The 17,242-nt window shown below is 39.2% G+C and overlaps 1 long non-coding RNA gene across 2 annotated transcripts in view; it reads left to right on the top strand.

Annotated features, from left to right (window-relative positions):
- The first annotated feature begins 2,265 nt into the window (after nucleotides 1-2,265).
- Nucleotides 2,266-17,242, top strand: part of LOC142044861 (uncharacterized) — a 65,291-nt gene continuing 50,314 nt past the window's right edge. For both annotated transcript variants that reach the window (XR_012654444.1, XR_012654445.1), the window contains exon 1: nucleotides 2,266-2,596. This is a non-coding gene — a long non-coding RNA (uncharacterized LOC142044861). The remainder of the gene's footprint in view (nucleotides 2,597-17,242) is intronic.

Below are 17,242 nucleotides of genomic sequence, written 5' to 3'. Positions count from 1 at the left end.
TGATCCATGTAACGATTATCCTCAGCAGGCACAGACCTGGGCTGTGCTGCACGAAGCTGCCTGCGTGGTGCTGTACAAACCCTTTGGCTGCAGGACAGACTCCTCCAGCTCACTGCAAAGGAGGATCCTGCGGGCAGCTGCCCCTCGTTACACTGATTTAGCCTCTTGCACGGCCTCACCTTTATCTAATAGTGCAGCGAGATGTTCTCATGGGACCATCAGTTCTGTTCGACTGTAGAAATGATGAATAGAGCTGTTTTCTTGTAAGCAAAGCCTGTGATAGCTCAGATGACTGAAATGGTGGTATCTCTTCTACAAATGGGGTCTGCCCAGCATTGGTGCATGTGGATCGGATGCTGCACTGCCTGGGGGCCCCACCATCTAACGGGATGTAAGGTTGTCTCTGCTATTCTCTCCTTAAGAGCTTTAGCTCTAATAAGTAGCATTTTAAGTGATATGATATTTATGATATGATAAGTGATATGATAAATATGATATTTAAATGACACTTCCAGAGTCTGAGTGCCTTTCTTACTGGGATCATAACAGGCCAGTACATCCTGTTGCGAAACATTAGTACAAAGCACAATTACTGTACCCATCTCTATATGCATCAAGATAACTTTTGATAAGACTGTTTATTGATAGGCCCAAAATACATCTCAGTTTAACAGACCCTGCTGTGCTGCATCTAGAAACAACAAGTTTAGGGGAGGTGACTGCTGTGGGAAAAGAGGAATGAGTTGGCAAGTAGTTTAATGTGGGAGATTCAAAACCTACAGGTGAAGGAAAAGGTCAGACTACACCAGATCAGCTTTTCTGTAGGGTTAAAAAGGGGAAATAAATAGAAATTTGGTGTTCCCTCAAAGATATCAGCTATTACTCTCCAGTCTGGGAGTGACTCCTTTATGTGAAATGTGACACTTCAAGAAAGGGTTATTAATGAAGTGGCTAACAGCTTCATGCTACTGTTACACAGTTCATGATCAAAAGAGAGGAAATGGTCCTTACGAACATCAGACCCTTTGCAGACCCAGTGGCAGGGAAATGGGAAGTTTTTGATGCAATGGAGACACCTTCAACATCTGTTGGAATCATGTGAAGAGCTCTAGAGAGACCCCTTCTCAACATCTGAAGACACTGAGGGCTGCAAAATCACAATGTAGCTCACTTCAGGACCTGGAATAAATTCAATTTATAGCAAACAACAGTGCTGAGAGGCAAAGAGTGCAAAAAATTAATTGCCAGTCAATAATCTCCAATCACCATAAATGACATGGGAAATCGAGCTTGCACTGAACTTGAGGTCTGTACAGACGACGGCTCTGGGATGACTAATGGAATGAATTCATCCCATCTGCTTGCAGCACTCTGAAAAACCGAAGAGATTGGTTGGTAAAGATCAAGGCTTTTGAAGATGGCAAATTTGAATGAAACCAAGGATGTGATAAAAGAACGGGAGATCTGGCTACAGAGCCTATTGCCTGTGTTTACTTGCTCTAAACCAGGCGTATGTACACAACGGTGCCCTGCTACGCTCATTAGCTTGGAGCTGCACCTGCGGAACACCGAAATGGGCATGCTTAGCATGAAAAGCGAGGTGTGCGGGAGAGAGACGTGAAAACCGACTGTGACGTGCCGCTTGTCGCAGCAACAGGAATGGGCACTGCTCTCGGTTACGAGAGAAGCTGTGCTGTCAGAGATATGACTCATGCGGTTCAGCGCAGCTCAGGAATGACTGTCAGTGATCTGACTAACAATTCGTCATAGGAGAGGATCAGAATTGTTTGCCAATGAGCTTACGGGCAGCAGCGGTGGAGCATCTTCATTGTTACACCTCCTTGTGTTTCCAGAGACCTTTTCGGTTCAGCGTGGCTGCAGGTGTAAAGTATGGGATACCAGTTTTTGCTTGGTTTACCTCTCCAGAAAGGAACGTGTGACAAAGGAGAATGTAACTCCAATAGGGAAAATGTCTCTGAGTTCGTCGGGAATGACTTGAAAGGGCTGCTCTCGGAAACACCAACTGGAGATCAGCCGGTGCTGACAGCATGTGACAACTTCTCCAGGCATGAGATAGAGCAGCCACACAAGCATAAACCCCCCCGACAGTTAGAGATACATTACATAGTCCTTGCTGGCCTTCAGCCATAGGGGCTTTTTTTTATTCACTGGATTATTTTAGGACTACAGGAACCTATGTTTCCTTCTAAGTAGGTCTCTGTAGTTAGGTGCTCTGGCAGTGCTAGGGCTGCAGAGGATGGGAGAGCTGAGGAAGCACAGTCAGGGAGCCTCTGACAGAAAGACTATGTCTTGATGCTGAAAAGACAATAATGACGTAAAAATCCAGGACACAGAACAGATGTGGCTAAGCAGCCAGAGAAAAACAGAGGGGAAAAAAATCCTGGAATACTCCTTTTACCTTTCTTTTACATATCTGGCATAGTTGTTATGAATTCAAAAGCTTGGATTCAGAAAAACAGAGCCTGCTCTTTGCAGCACATTGAAAACTAACATGCAAATTATCTAGAAGTGAGAAAGGTCAGCAAAAAGAAAACTCAGTGATTGGAGGGACATGAAAGAAAATAGAAATATTCTGGTAAGTTCTACATATCCTAATAAGTTTTGTTGCATCGGTTGTAACGTAGCAATTTGCAGCAAAGAAGGAATTGCAGCTTTGCCACCTAAACCTCAGCTCACTGCAGTCCATATCTGCCAGAAGATAGGCCTGACTCGGCAAACAGGAGACCCATGACAGCTGATAATACAGAACCGCATTTGAACAGTGACTTTGAGGCTGAAGTTAAGACACGAGCATGTGCACTGCTTAGGAATACCACATAAACAGACAAACATGTGGATTCCTGGGGGTTAAAGGAATGATAAAGGCTTATTAAAGCTGTCTGGATTGGAAAAGGTTGCAATGTTCAATGCAAACAGCATAAATAAGTGCTAATAGTTTTAAGTTCTGGGTGGCTTTATGTTGACTTACTGTCATCTAAGCTATAATTTGCCTGAATGTGCTGGCATTGGTATTTGTGTTGTCACTTTAAATCAAATTGTTCCTGTTTATGAGTATTAGAGTATCCTTACAGGAGGTGAACTGCTTGGTTTTCCTCCACAATATAGTGCCATACTTCACATGGCTACAAGACTGCACTGGATCCAGCAATTGTGTATGTATGTATGTATGTATGTGGGTATGTATTTCTTCACTTAAATTTACTTTGATGACTGCTTGATGCTCATTTGGGAAGGTAGAATAAATGGTACAGTGTATTCAGATGTTGCCTCCTAATTTTTATATGAGGATACAGCTTTCAGAACTCCTATCAGCATGTTTGATAATAAGATAAACTTTACAAATAAGAGCTTCATTTATTGAGATTAAATTGTAGTGAATGGTGTGTCCCACCTCTCATGATCTTTGCAGAATTAAATAACATTTGGAAAAGGTTGCAGAACCATAGCCATGCACATTTGAATATTTCCTCAATTAATTGTGATTTAAAAAAAATATTGCTGAGTTTCTCAGAGTGGAAATGCCCCCCAGACATCCCAGGAGGGTTATCTCTCAGTGGGCAGACTAGGCTCACAGAGTAAACAGAAGTTGTTTCCATCTCATAGCATTGTTTCTGCCCATTTTTTTTCTAGCCAGAATACTGTCGCTTTTTCATTCCTTCTGTTGAGACTTTCACTAATAGACAAAAGCAATTCCTGGTAAACAGGAGGGTGCAGCATCTGCCTACAGCAGAGGCTTACAAGTGGGCAAAAAATCAAACCCCTATTTTTTAAAAGTGACATTGGCTATCAGGACAAGCACAAACTCTGGGGAATCAACAGTGTTCAAGGAATTGTAGCACCTTGTGTACAGAAACACGGAGCCAGGCAAAGCTTTTCTGATGGCACCAGAGCCAGCAACAGCTTGCAGGTCTGTGGAACGAGTTCTGGGGATGGATGCCAGTGACAACTAATTGCCTTCTGGAAATAAAAAGGGGCAGAAAAAGGGGCATAGGATCTTAGAAAACCACCTGAAGCCTTAAAAATGATTGGCTGCAGTTTGAGAATCTGGCTAGGTTATTTCCTTGAATTATTTCTTCTGCTATCACTTTGAGAAAAACAAGAAGAATGACTCAATCCCCTAGCATCTTACATGTGTCTTAGTCATTGTCAATCACAAAAAAGTTACAGTCTGGTTCTCATGTTGAATTGAAACACTTCCTGAGAGAATGGGCATACTTGATGCAATGCTGAGTCACTCTCAGCTGCTCACCATTATTAGGTATTCAGCATTGCTAAATTGATACAATTAATTTTCCTGAAGTCCTATAAAAGTCTCTTTATCCTCCTGACAGTATTATTCCTTTTCTTTTTATTATGGTAGTCAGCATGCAGCTAAAACAAAGACAAGCCAGCTTTTTCTCTTGCTTTTTTATTTGAATCTCACAGAGCAATTTTTTTACTCTCATTTCTGTTCATTTATTTGTGAATCACTGCATCTTTCAGAATACGAATCTGTAGAACATCATGCTCTTAGGTATAAAGTGAAAGGAAAAAAACCCTCAGCCATCTCCTGAGAAAGTCACAGAAAAAGAATCACTGGAGAGGCTGACCTACATACCACACAGTGTCCCTTAAACAAAACAGAGTCTGAATACTTTCCGTGAATTACCGAGGCAGATATTATCATTGAAGACAGGACACACAGAAATAGTCCAGAATGCTTTTCATTTAATGTTTTGTTCTTCAGTTCATTTGACCAATACCAAGTGTTCAAAAGTTATTACTTACTCCCCTCATTTGTGCACAACTGCTTTTTCTTTCCTTTTTTTTTTTTTTTTAATACGAGTTTTATATGATTTTGGGGTATGGGTGCTTTCAAGATATAAAAGAAGAGCTTGACAAAAGCCTGATCTGAAAATAGCTCCTGACCCATCCCTCTGGAGAAAACCATGGTCACAGTGAGTGTTCTCCGCAGCCAGAGGAACGGGATGAGGCACGCACCTTGATCCTGGAGTTCAAGATACCGTGACTCTGTCTGATAAAAGCAGAAAGCAGGTTTCAGAAAGGAACGCTGGGGCTAGCTTGTTAGATCTGCCTTAGCTTATCTCAGCTGCCAGTCTGATTTACCGGGAGAGACTGATTTCAGGGGAGGCAGATCCCAAAATGTGGCTGGTCTCATTGGCTAAATCAGCAGGCCATGAGCTCTACGTGACTAGCACAGTGCAGGGATCCCAGCTGTTAAAGGTGTTAAAGGTAAAAACCTGGAGGAGATTTCTTGAGGGAGCAGGTATTATATTTTGCACTCCCTGAACAATCTTTCCAGACCTCTTTCCTGTGAAGTACAATGCCGTATTTCAAGCTGAAGGTAAACAACTCCCCTCCTCCTCCCTCTGAAAAACAATTCCTGTTAAACCATAGAAAACTATTGTGAAGTCCTTACCAGGGTAGAAAATTTGCACTCTCTCCTAGTGCATTTCAGAGGAATGAAAAAACCGTTTCTGTACTTTGGGAGATGCTAACAGCAAAAAATGAAGAGGCTTTCCAGATTTTAAGCCCCCTAACAGAGAACAGTAATAAACTTTCCAAAGGAGAAAGGAATGTTACTTCTACTAACTGCAAAAGCATCTCTTCTCCAGAAACATCACCTTCCTTTCCTCTCTCATCTCATTCACTTTCCTCAGTGCGCTTCCCTGACCTCCACTTCTGTGGCTTGAACCCTGCAAATTTCCAAGTCCAGGCTAAAATAAAAATTGGAGCTATAATGACATGACTGATGAATTAAAAACCACAATTTTCTTATGGATGATGCAGAATTTCTTTTTAAGAGTCATCACCTGTGTGGAAGCCTGAGTCAACGTAGACAGTGAGTGTCAGTGGTTCCAAGAAATGGGGTAATGTGTATTGCAAAAGGGATCCTAGAAAGAACGGTGGTTTTCTCGTACATAGACTGTCACAGTCTGTTCAGACCAACAAAGAAGCAAATGGCATGACAGCACCAATCTTTTTGACTAGAGCTTCTCCCCAACACCTTTCATCTGTCTAATGCTGTGCCAAGAGCTTATTTTCAAACACAACTTAAATATTGTCACAACACTTGTTTGTGTGGGACTTTCCCCATGTCAGATCATAAATTGCAGGGCCCTCGAGAGCTTCTCTTGATTCGCTTTGGAAGATAAACTGGAGTGGACTTTAATATAAGTAATCTGAATTAAAAAGAGCCCCAGACTCATGACTTCCCCCAGTGTAAGATTCTGGACAGTTATTACCATGTTTTCCTATTTAATTCATTACAAAAAATATGAAAAATGTAGTTAGTTTAGAAAACTTTTTATAACAAGTTTTGGACAGCATTTAAATACTTTTAATCAGAGAGTTGCCTTGAGTATATAAAATTAACTTAATTGTGCTTAATTAGGTCATCGGAACTTTCTAATCTTTTTATACTTTAGAGACAGATTTGAAACTCAGTAAATGTGAGGCTGCAGTTCTCTTAGGAAAACTGGTGAGGTCTGTAAACTTTTAGACATGTCTGTGCTGCACAAAACATGAACCTGATGTCTTGATTTTCTTGTTCTCGGTTGTCTGTGGGACTTTTGGTGATTTTTCCCTCTAAGGAAGGCTGCTGCTTTTGTGGAAGACTGCAACAGATTTGTGATATGGATACACACTCAGTAGTAACCAGAGGGATAATTTCAGTAACTGTGTTTGTGGCCTAACTTTGCTTTAGGCAAGAGGGATTTTTACAGCTGAAAACCTCTTACAGCACTATGATTTGTCTGTATGAGGTAGTAGATGTTCACATAAAAACTATATAAACATCCAACAAAACCAATTGTGATTTCAAGTTTCATGTGAGTTGGATCCTCAGTTGACGTAAATGTGCACACCCTCATTTATGGCAAAAATCCTTTAGTATGTGTTGATTTTTAAAGAATTAATTAAAATTATTGTAGTTCAAACTTCTACTTTCCAGAGCCTCATTTTATTATATTAAATAACAATGGGAAGTTCAACTATACCAGTGTTACATCCCAAACGAGCACTTTGGTGCCATTGTGTAGAAGGCAATTTCCCCCCTGTTTCTTTGTTGGAAGTTTTACATGCATGAGGTATTAACTTGCATAATTAGAGACATCCTGAGCAAAGCTCAATAAATCTTCCTTTTTCTGCTAGTTGTACTTTGGGGGATGACACTGTTGGTGCTTTGCTGCCAAAACTTCACATTAAGAAGAGAAAAAAAATAATCAATTTCTACAACTAATTGATGGACTGCTGAAGGACTTTGTTCCATATCTGTGCTGACACCTTGAGGGTAATCAAAGCCACTTGCTCTATATTTGAAAACCTAGAGAACTAACTCATATTCATGTTCTCTCCATTTATCAAAAGAAAGAGAAAAAAATTCAGCAGCAGCAGCAGCAAATGCTAGACGGAGGCTCAAATTGCCCTCCTGTGCCCAGGCACTGATTTTCAGTCATACCAAGGGCAGGCTTCGAAAGCTGGTCGCGTTTTTCTAAAGGCAGGCAATGGAGGGACGAGGGCCACTGATTATATTCCTCATCTGATGCAGAAAGTCTGGATTCAGTTTCTTGCTCTGCCATGACCCCAAATCCTCCAGTGATCCTAGAACGATTTTTTCCTGAGAATTAAGAAGCATCAAGCCATTTGCTTCTGCAAAGGTAAATGTCTCTCTTGATCTCGCCTGTTCTAACATAAATTAACCTTAAAACTCTATTCTGATACGCATTTTAGAAGCTTTTTTATGTAAGCACTGCAGATGATAGGCAAAATGAAATTGCTTTGTGGATTGAGTCTTTCTAGCAACTAGACAAGAACATGGGGTCCTATATGCTTTTATTATTTTGCCAAGTGTGTGTGAAGGACAGGCAGAATTGCAGGCTCTGTGCTAAATGTGGAACAGGAATTGTTCTCCATCTATTACCTCAAAAGGGGCAGAGGAGAATGGAGAGCAGCAGGACGAGGCCTCAGCACCAGTCATTCTTGGCTGCCTGTAGGAAGGGAAATGTGCCGCAACGATTCTATACAGGACTTGTGCTCCTCCTCTCCGAAACAGAGATTGTAGGTTACTCCTGGGTTGGTAAGGTGCTTGTTGCCCCATTGAAGGTCCATGCCTATGAGATATAATTTAGTCCTCCAGTTACCTTTGAAAAGGAACCTCATATGTGAATAACTAGATAGCATGAGGTTTTTTTGCATGTATATGAATTGCGTTTATAGGCAATATGTATTGTGTATACATACCAATAGGTGCTTATACCACTGTGGGTGTTAACTGCAAAAGACCAGGATTTTCTTTTCAATATATCTGGACATGTTGATTTGCAAGGAGGTACAACTGAATTCTCATGCTAATCATCATTTACAGGCATCCATGGTTTGTCTTGCTGATTAGAGCAAATTTCGTAGATGTTTTAGACCCGTAGGAGTCTGGAGGTGCCAGACTCTCGTACTGACTCTGGAGAGAGCTGTTGGCCCTGGAGAGCTCCACAAACCAGGGCTAGCCAGCCCAGCTGGGGCATGCAAGGTGATGTAGTAATTTTATTCTTTGAGGTAATAGGGATGACCATTGAAATGACCATGAAGATTGTTCTTTTTTTCTCCATGTTACTACTATGAGTGTTGTACCTTCCCATGGTAATATTGCCACACTGTGCTGGGGATAGACAAGCTCCTGTTGGAGTGACCTGCCTGGAGACTGTGACAGGAGAAATATGACAATACTTTTTTATCTCTTGCCTTTCTTCAAGCTCATGCATCCACCAGCCCTGCACTGCAGTGCATTTTTTTTGGTTTTGCTTTTGCTAAAAAGAACATAATGATCAAAATGAAAGCAATACATCAAAACTCACTCAAAATTAAATAACATTCTTTATCACATTCAGATGTTTCAGTAAAACAATGTCTTTCTGACATTTTTGGAAATCATTGGCTGGAGCCATCACTAGAATGACATATCATTTGCTGTTGTGTCAGACCTGCAAGCTGTTGCAGAAGTTAAATTCTTTCTTGGCCCTTAGGGAGCTTTAACATATCTGCATTCGAGAGGAAGACACTGTGACACAGTTTCAGTTTGTTTGCCCACTGACATGTTTTCAGGGACTAAATGACAAGTGAAAAGACCATCTAGTTTGGGGGCTGTTTCTCCTGCTCTGTGTGTATCACGTATATCAGAGTGCCTTTGCAGAATCAATAAAACTCCATCGAGCATGCCAGTCCTCAGCAATCAATGTTCATTCCTGACACATCTGCTTGGATTTGGCTTTAATCCTTCTCTGCTTCCTCTGTATTTATCAATATTTCAGAAATTCACGTGTCAACTAGTCTCATACTCTAGCATGTCTGCAGAATTGACTTGATAATCTGAATTTTTTTAGGAAAAATCAACAGTGAAATAAAATAACATAGATACATTTAGATCTGACAAATACACTGTGAATAACTGTGCCTGTTGGCACAGCCATGTCATTTTATACCTTAGGTTTCCTAGTGTCCATTTGAAGAAACAACATTTTAATGAAAGAAAACTTCTTCAGAATAGTCAAAAATATTAAATTGCGGCAGCATATATTTTTAAATCTATATTTGCAACATTGCAATGATAGACTAAAGCATTTTCTATCCATGGAAGGTTAAGAAGAATAAGCATTCTGTAATGATGTAAATATATGTCTATTAACCAAAATTTAGAATGATATTTGGCTTTTTAACCTGAAAACTTTGATTTGCCTGGTGTTGGAAAATCCAGTAAATTCTTACAATGAAGAAATTGGTAATATGTATTAAAACCCACTAAGTTATGATGGTGGTAAATTTTAAAAGTGTGCAGTGAGATACCTTTTGGTTTTGGAAGGTGACAACCAGTTCACAAAGCCAATGAATCACAGGGAAGGACATATTTTCTGAGGTGACCAATACAATCTCAGTCTAAATCTTGAGGACAGAGTAGTTCAAATGCCAAATGCATACTGCCCTTCACATTTAATAATAGTTCTGTCATAAAATGTTTTTCCAATCAGTATAATTTGAGAGGCTGGTCTTCCAAAGTTTAGCTATCTCCAAAGAGTTCACGGTCAGTATTAAAACAGCAGTTAAAACAGTTTATAATCACTGATGACTTAGGTTGGATTCACACTCATGTTCCAGAGGTAAAATGATCTCCATGCCATCCACAGCACTTTGAACCATCCCACCTCTAGTGAGAGCAAGCTGAACTGGTGGACAAATATGTATCTGTCAGAGGCAATATATGCTGCAGCAACTGGCATGTTTCTGAGGTTATGTGAAGACCATACAGGATTAGCAGTTTTGTCAGAGCTACAACCTACTTGGTAAAAGGATATAGACTTGTTGAATTGCTATTAGTACTCAGGACAGATGGAGCTCCTGCAATTCGAACTGTTGCAAACCTTTAGAACCAATTTCTGGGCTCACAGGATTTGCAGAGCTAATGCAAGTCTATGAGCTTTTCCCTCTCTAGTACATAAAGACTTTTTTTCATGTTCCACTAAATACCTTTTTAATTTTCCTAAAGTGCAGGCTGTGTTTTATGATGATCCCTCCAAATGCTGTGCTGGCAAAGAAGATGTGCTGTTACCTCTAGAGCATGTATCTGGTTATTCACTACTTCCCCCTTCTCCTTTCAGCTTGTGCAAGGGAACTTCTTGGGAAATTTAAGAGCCATCTACTTCCCCATTCACTCAGTGTGAGACACGAGCTATGAATATTTCTCCACTAAAGGGCTAAGGTCATGAACTACGATCTTCTTTTCTGCAGACGAACTTGGACGTCACAGAAAGAGCAAGAGGTGTTATCCCAGAATATGCACAGCTTGTCTTTACCAGTTCTGTGGGATTCTCTTTTTTATTTCTCATTCTCTTCCACGGCTCAGCTGAAGTTGGCATGATTAAAACATTAACCTTTCAGACCTCCCAAAACATGGAAGACTCACTGTTAAGCAGTAGAGTCCTTAAAAAAGATATTTGCTAGTTAGGCTTTTAAGGCTAAATTAAAGTTTCTAGATACATAACAATGTTAAAATACCTTAATAAAATAAAGCAGTTAGAGGATTTACACCAGTAAGAGATACAGCTGAAATGTGGCAGGCAGCTTCAAGGAATCTCTTTTTTTACATTATTTCATATTGATACTTTATATTGATAAGATTCTGCCTGTTTGTGCTATCACAATAAACCCAACCTCTATGCTGAATTGTGGTAACAAGGGGAGGAACAAGAGCTAAGAAATAACAAAAAGAAAAAATAACTGATACTCTCAGCTTGTCTATTTTTGCTTTTTGCTGTTATTGGTTTTGATTTCTTTCCCATAAAGCTTTTTTCTTATTTTTTTGCCTCTCTGAAAATTCCCTCTCCCAAATGCTTAACTCCCCACAAATCTTGCTTATAAAAGGTCCCCTTAATTTTTTCTTAGGCGTCCCATTCACATGGAGCCTGCAAAATGGGAAGGGTTGGCATCTTAGTGGAGCACAGTCCCTCCAGCCTGCGATGGAACCCTGATGTACTGCCCCGACTTGGAACATCTGCCTGGTGTGACCGACCCCTCCTTTTCCATCACTGAAATATATAGTCATCTGAAATGACGTTGGGTCATCCCTGGAGCTACGAGAAATGTTCATTTCCAAGTAATTTTCTCAGCTCCATCAACAACACGCAGTAACTCTTCACAACAATGGGAAGTAATTAGGATTTGAAATTAATGGATTTCCCACCTCAAGGTGGACTTGTGCTTCTAGCCTTTGATAGAACTGCTTTATGATCAAGCTTCTGACTGCTCAATATAGCTACTGTCTCAGATTGGATGCTGGCAGAGACCTATGAATTTTATTAATGATTGAATAACTAATGAGAAAATGCTGTAGACCTTGCAGATTTTTAAATTAATCATGCTTACCTTAGAAGACTTCTGCCCTCTTTTTCTGATTGCAGATAGAATATACTTCAGCTGAGACATTTTCCTACTGATTTGATTTCTATGGGATATTTTTTCTGCTGCTCTGGAAATCAATTACTTGGATGACATAATAGGCCCCCATTAATCTGTATGGAGCACAGTACAGTCTGTTTCATTTCAAGCCAAGAAGGCCCAATTGATGTAAATTATAGAGTCACTCAGTTTGTTGCTATTTATAAAATTAGTCACCTGCAGCATCATCCTGGATGAAGTCCAGTGGATGAAACAACGTTGGAACACTCCAATCAGCACTTAAAATATATAGGACATGGTGTTTCCCTTTTGCATGTGGAGGTTGCACATCTCTTACTTTGAGGATGGGAAGTCCCTTTCCATTCATTCTGAACCAAATATAAAAAGACAATAAAAACATTTAAAAAATGAGATATTTTGTTTCCCTAGCAAAATTTTATATATCTCTGTTCCCCTCAGTTATTGAAAATGACAAAATTGCAATCAGAAACTTGGAAGATGAATATAAAAATTTTGCAGTCCTAAAGGATTAGAAGAAAAGCAATTCTACTTCTTCTTTTGTTGTCCAAAATCTGTCTAACATATCATCAAAGTTATACAAATGAAGAAAAAATATCCTCAGAAAGTGAAAGGATCAATCCAGTATATGACTCTCTTTACCCAGAGTACTCATGACTTATGTTTCTATGTTGTTTTGTAAGCAAAAAAAGTTATGAGTTTCTCCCACCCAATTTCCTGTAGATAAGATGAAAGAGAGAAAGATTTTGCTGTTTTCTATTACTCATGATGACTATTGCATTAGTAGTTTTGTTTTTCTAAAGAGACTATACACAGTGCTATCACGACGAGATCTGCTGTAGCATTAATAGTAACAAGCCGATGTAGAATAATTCTCATTTGGTAATGTTAAATTTACATTCACATCCATGAAAACAGAATTTGTCCAACGTGCTTCTCATGTAACACAGAAGTACTTTTCCTCTTAGTAGCTGTTTGACCTTATCAGGCAGAAGATGCAGGTGCCACTTTTACTGGGCATGAACCAGTTAAGCAGTGCCATGCTAATGCTGTTAGCATTAAGAAGGCCTGTCAGCTGATTCAGTTCAAAGCAGTGCAGCTTAAATGTCAAGTGTGTATGTGTATATATATATATATATTTATACATATACATTTACATTTATAGTTTAGAAACAGTATTATTTAGAAACAGCTTACCGTAGCCTTGCACAACACAGCTGAAAAGTGAACTGATGATGCAGACGTTGCTGGACTTGTTTTAATGAACTTATTCAATGCATGGGTGATTCTCATTGTCAGAATGTGACTGTAAGGGTTTGGGATGTGTCCAGCTGATTCCTGGCAAAAAAAGCATTGATCCTCATTTGACTTAGTATTGCTTCTCACTGTGAACAGGCAATACCTCCTGTCAAGAAAAAGGGGTTCTACTAGAGGAAATTACTTTATCATTAAGCTTGATTAAGTGACTTGTCCTAAAAATCCCGGATCCGGTAATGGAATGTTAACAGCCAACAAGTGTTCATGACAGCTTGAAATTTGGTGGTGAGCTGACACCATTTTGATTGGGGCCCTAATTTATGCACTATCTCATTTCTGGTCTAGTCCAAGATCCTTTCTCCAACTGTGGCTGGTGCCACTAGTTGGAATTAACTAATCGATGGAATTTTGGTTCATGCTTGAGCCACAAGAAATAAAGAGGTTAAAAATTCAGGCCAGATCAAGTCAAAGCAATATTGTCAGTGAAACAAAGAAGTAACAAGGAACATCAAACAAGTATAATTAATTTTTACTTTGCATTTGCCTGAAATATTTCAGGGAACTAAAAATGAAATGCTGCACATTGTTTTCAGGTTATTTAGCCTTTCCATATAAAAGATAGACACTGATTTTCAAATAAAATTTCAAAACAAAATGCTGAAATTGTTCTTTGGAAAATACCTGAACTAAAGGAATTTCTGAAACAATTAGTTGCATTAAAAATTCAGACCACTTAAACAATGTTGTCTTCTAATAAACATGCATCCAATTGTGTAACAAACCTGCAAATCATTCCAAAGTAATTTTCTGTGTGCAAATTATGTGGAATTTTGTTTGTTTGTTTTTACCCATCTTTATGAATATACCCAAAAGGCCAGGTACAGAATTATCTGACTATGGAGAGAGCTTTTTCTTAGCTGACATTTTTCAGATATTGATTTATCTCCAGAAATATTAAAAATTGTCCCTTGCTTTGTGTCTTTCTCTTTTAAACCTTCAGGTTTTTAGCTACTTGTAGACCCCTCCTGCTTTGAGCAGGAGATTGGACTGGAGACCTCCTGAGGTCCCTTCTGACCTGAACAGTTACGATTCTATCTGTGTGATCCATACTTGCAAATACTTTTTAAAGTTCCCTTTTTCTGGAGTATACCATCTTCTTCACTACTAAGGGAATAAGGCAGAAATATTTCACCCATCCCAATAAACAGTCTTCGCAATGCAAAGTCTTTACTTATATAGAGAACTAACATATCATAGCAACAGAAATGCATTTATCAGCGTGCCTGAACTCAGACATGTCAGGCTACCATGAGGAACAAGAAAATTGTTCATTTACTGGCCTGTTTACTCAACCTTAGGCTTATCCAGCAGGGATGTCAGTGTAGTTTGAAGATTCACACACTTGAGATAACAGCAGCAATTCCAGTGAAGAGCCACCAACTTTTGCTGTGGGAGCCATCGCCTGCGTTCCTCAACATCTCCCTGAAGTAGTTAGCAAACCCCATCTGCACTACTCATGTTAGTATGAGTGAGAGAGAGTGGAAAGGGACATCTCATCTGTTTTGTACCACTTTTAGGAAGGAGGTGTCAGTTTGTCTCCATTGCCCAGAGAGTCTGCATAGTTACTGTAGCCCAGGCAACTAACTCTTACGTTGCCAAACTTAGGCTGTGTGGGTCTCATCCTCCGATACTATTGGGAAGATAAAGCTGGAAATTTGGAGTTTAAAGCTTTCGTTGAACTTCACCAAAATCTTGGACCCTTAACATCCCTAAAACATATTTGTAAAATCTCCCTGCTTAAGGCATCTTTAAGACACTTACCCTAATCCAAGACCACAATCAAAATCTCTATTCTAGAAGGGCGATAAATTGTGACCTCCAAAACTTTCCAGATATCTTTAAAGATTTTATTTCTATTAGCATTTTCAAGGTGTAACTGAGATGAAATGATAAAGTTGTAAATCCTCCTTAACCAAAGGAAATCAAATGCTTTCAGGTTATCACAATTTAAATACTAGTGTGACAGACAACTGGTTTTACTGCTAAGTGCATGTTACTTTTACTGTGAAGACATTAAAGTGCATCTATTGTGACTCCTACTAAGGAGGGTAAAGTTAGTGCCTATTCATCATAAGAGTGAAAAAAAGGAAAGGATGAGGGAATTACATCAATCAGTCTGACTTCAACTCACGGAATAAATCTGGAACAGTGTGCAGTGCCTAGAAAACAACAGGGAGAGGAGCAGAAGCCAACATAGATTTGCCGAGAACAAATCAAAGCAAATGAAACTCACTCTTTCAATGACAGGTAGCAGGTCTTGTGGATAGATGAGAAGCAGAACTCATGTACCTTTACTTGAGCAAAGTTTTTGACACAGTCTCAGTTCATATGCTCATATCCAAGTTAGGAAAATCATGACTTTTATTCTGTGGGCACAAAACTGATTAGATAACCACACTATAGAGAAGTTAATAAAGTCTAATTATGCTCAGGGTTCTGTGGGGGGTCTGCCTTAGATCTGCTTCTGTTCAAGGTTTTCATTAGCAAAACAGATGGTGGAATAGTCAGAATGCTCATTAGTTTTGCATATGACAGAGTGCTAGGAAGGACCCCAAATGAGTTGGAGGATGACAGTAGAAATAAAAATCTGGAGAAATGGACTGGAAACATAGGATGTAACTCATCCTAGACAAGGCGTGAGGGCAAGATTAAAGAGACAAGGGCAAGATACTGCAGGAAAAACCAATGACACAAATTCAGGATGGTAACCATTAGGAAGCAAGTTCTTCAGAAAGATCTTAAGATTATAGTGGATCACAAATTGGGTCTGAATCAACAATGTTAGATTCTGCTGAAAAGACAAATATTCTGCTCATGGTGTGCAGACAGAAATATAGTCCACAAGATGCAGTGTATGATCAGAGGTTGTAGAAGCCATGAAGAGGTAAGATTGGAAGAAAGGAGACTATCAGGCCTAAAATAAAAAAAGGCAGAGAAGGATGTTGATGGCAAGAAAATTGAATAAACTTAAGCCATTCCTGGTTTTGCAAAAGGGAAACAATACTGTTCTCTATATCCACAATGAATGGGACAAGAAGTAAGGCAGTTAAATTGACACAAGAAAGATTAAAATAATTAAAAATGTTTTCTAATAATAAAACTAATTGAGCATGGGAACACATAGATTGGGAAGACTAGATACTCTGTCACTGGAAGTCTTTAATGAAAGTTTAGTTATATGTCTTTCAGAAATGAGATCAATATTGCTAATCCTCTTTAGAAATTGGGATGGATCAAATCGGTTTGCGTTTTTGAGTCTGCTGGGAAGCCACAGCACAGCAGGTAAAATAAGGACTGGGTTTTTTTCTCTTGTGCATTACTGTAAATCTGAATTTTACTTATCCAGCAAGTCAGTATGGGACTTTAGTGCATCATTTCAGTATAGCTGGACACTTATATTTCAGCATATTTGCTTTCAGAAATTCTGCTTTTGCTTAACTGAGATAGAACTGAAGTGGGACATTATAACTTACCTCAGTAGCAGCAGCTCCCCATCAGTGCTAGTTCTTGACTCTTGTCTTAGAAGTGTTTTTCCATAAGTATAGCTATTAGCACTGGTGCATACTGCCATGTGTGGTCTATTTTTTTAGTATTTATTCTAATTGTTTGTGCAGCGTCCAAATATGGTGGCCAAAGAACAGGAGTAATTAAAAAAAAATTAATTGTATAAACACTGGTGTTTATAGCCATATGTAACTGCAAAGATATTGGCAAAAAAATTAGTAAGAATTTTATCTCCATTAGACTGGAATGTGCATAAGTGACTTTGATGACTTTAAAGAGGTTTAGAGGCATTATAAACCCACTCTGTTCTGTAATAGCAGAGTATCTCTCCCTATAACAACCTTGTTCCATGGGGTCCAGGACTAATGAAACCAATGACTTGTGTCTTGTAGTTGGTCACTTTTGTAACCAAATTAATACTAAGGTTGCAGTGGAAGCTTAT

This window comes from Buteo buteo, chromosome 26 (genome assembly GCF_964188355.1).
Source record: "Buteo buteo chromosome 26, bButBut1.hap1.1, whole genome shotgun sequence".
NCBI lineage: Eukaryota > Metazoa > Chordata > Aves > Accipitriformes > Accipitridae > Buteo > Buteo buteo.
Note: the sequence above shows the minus strand (reverse complement) of the source record. Positions and strands in the feature narration are given on the sequence as shown.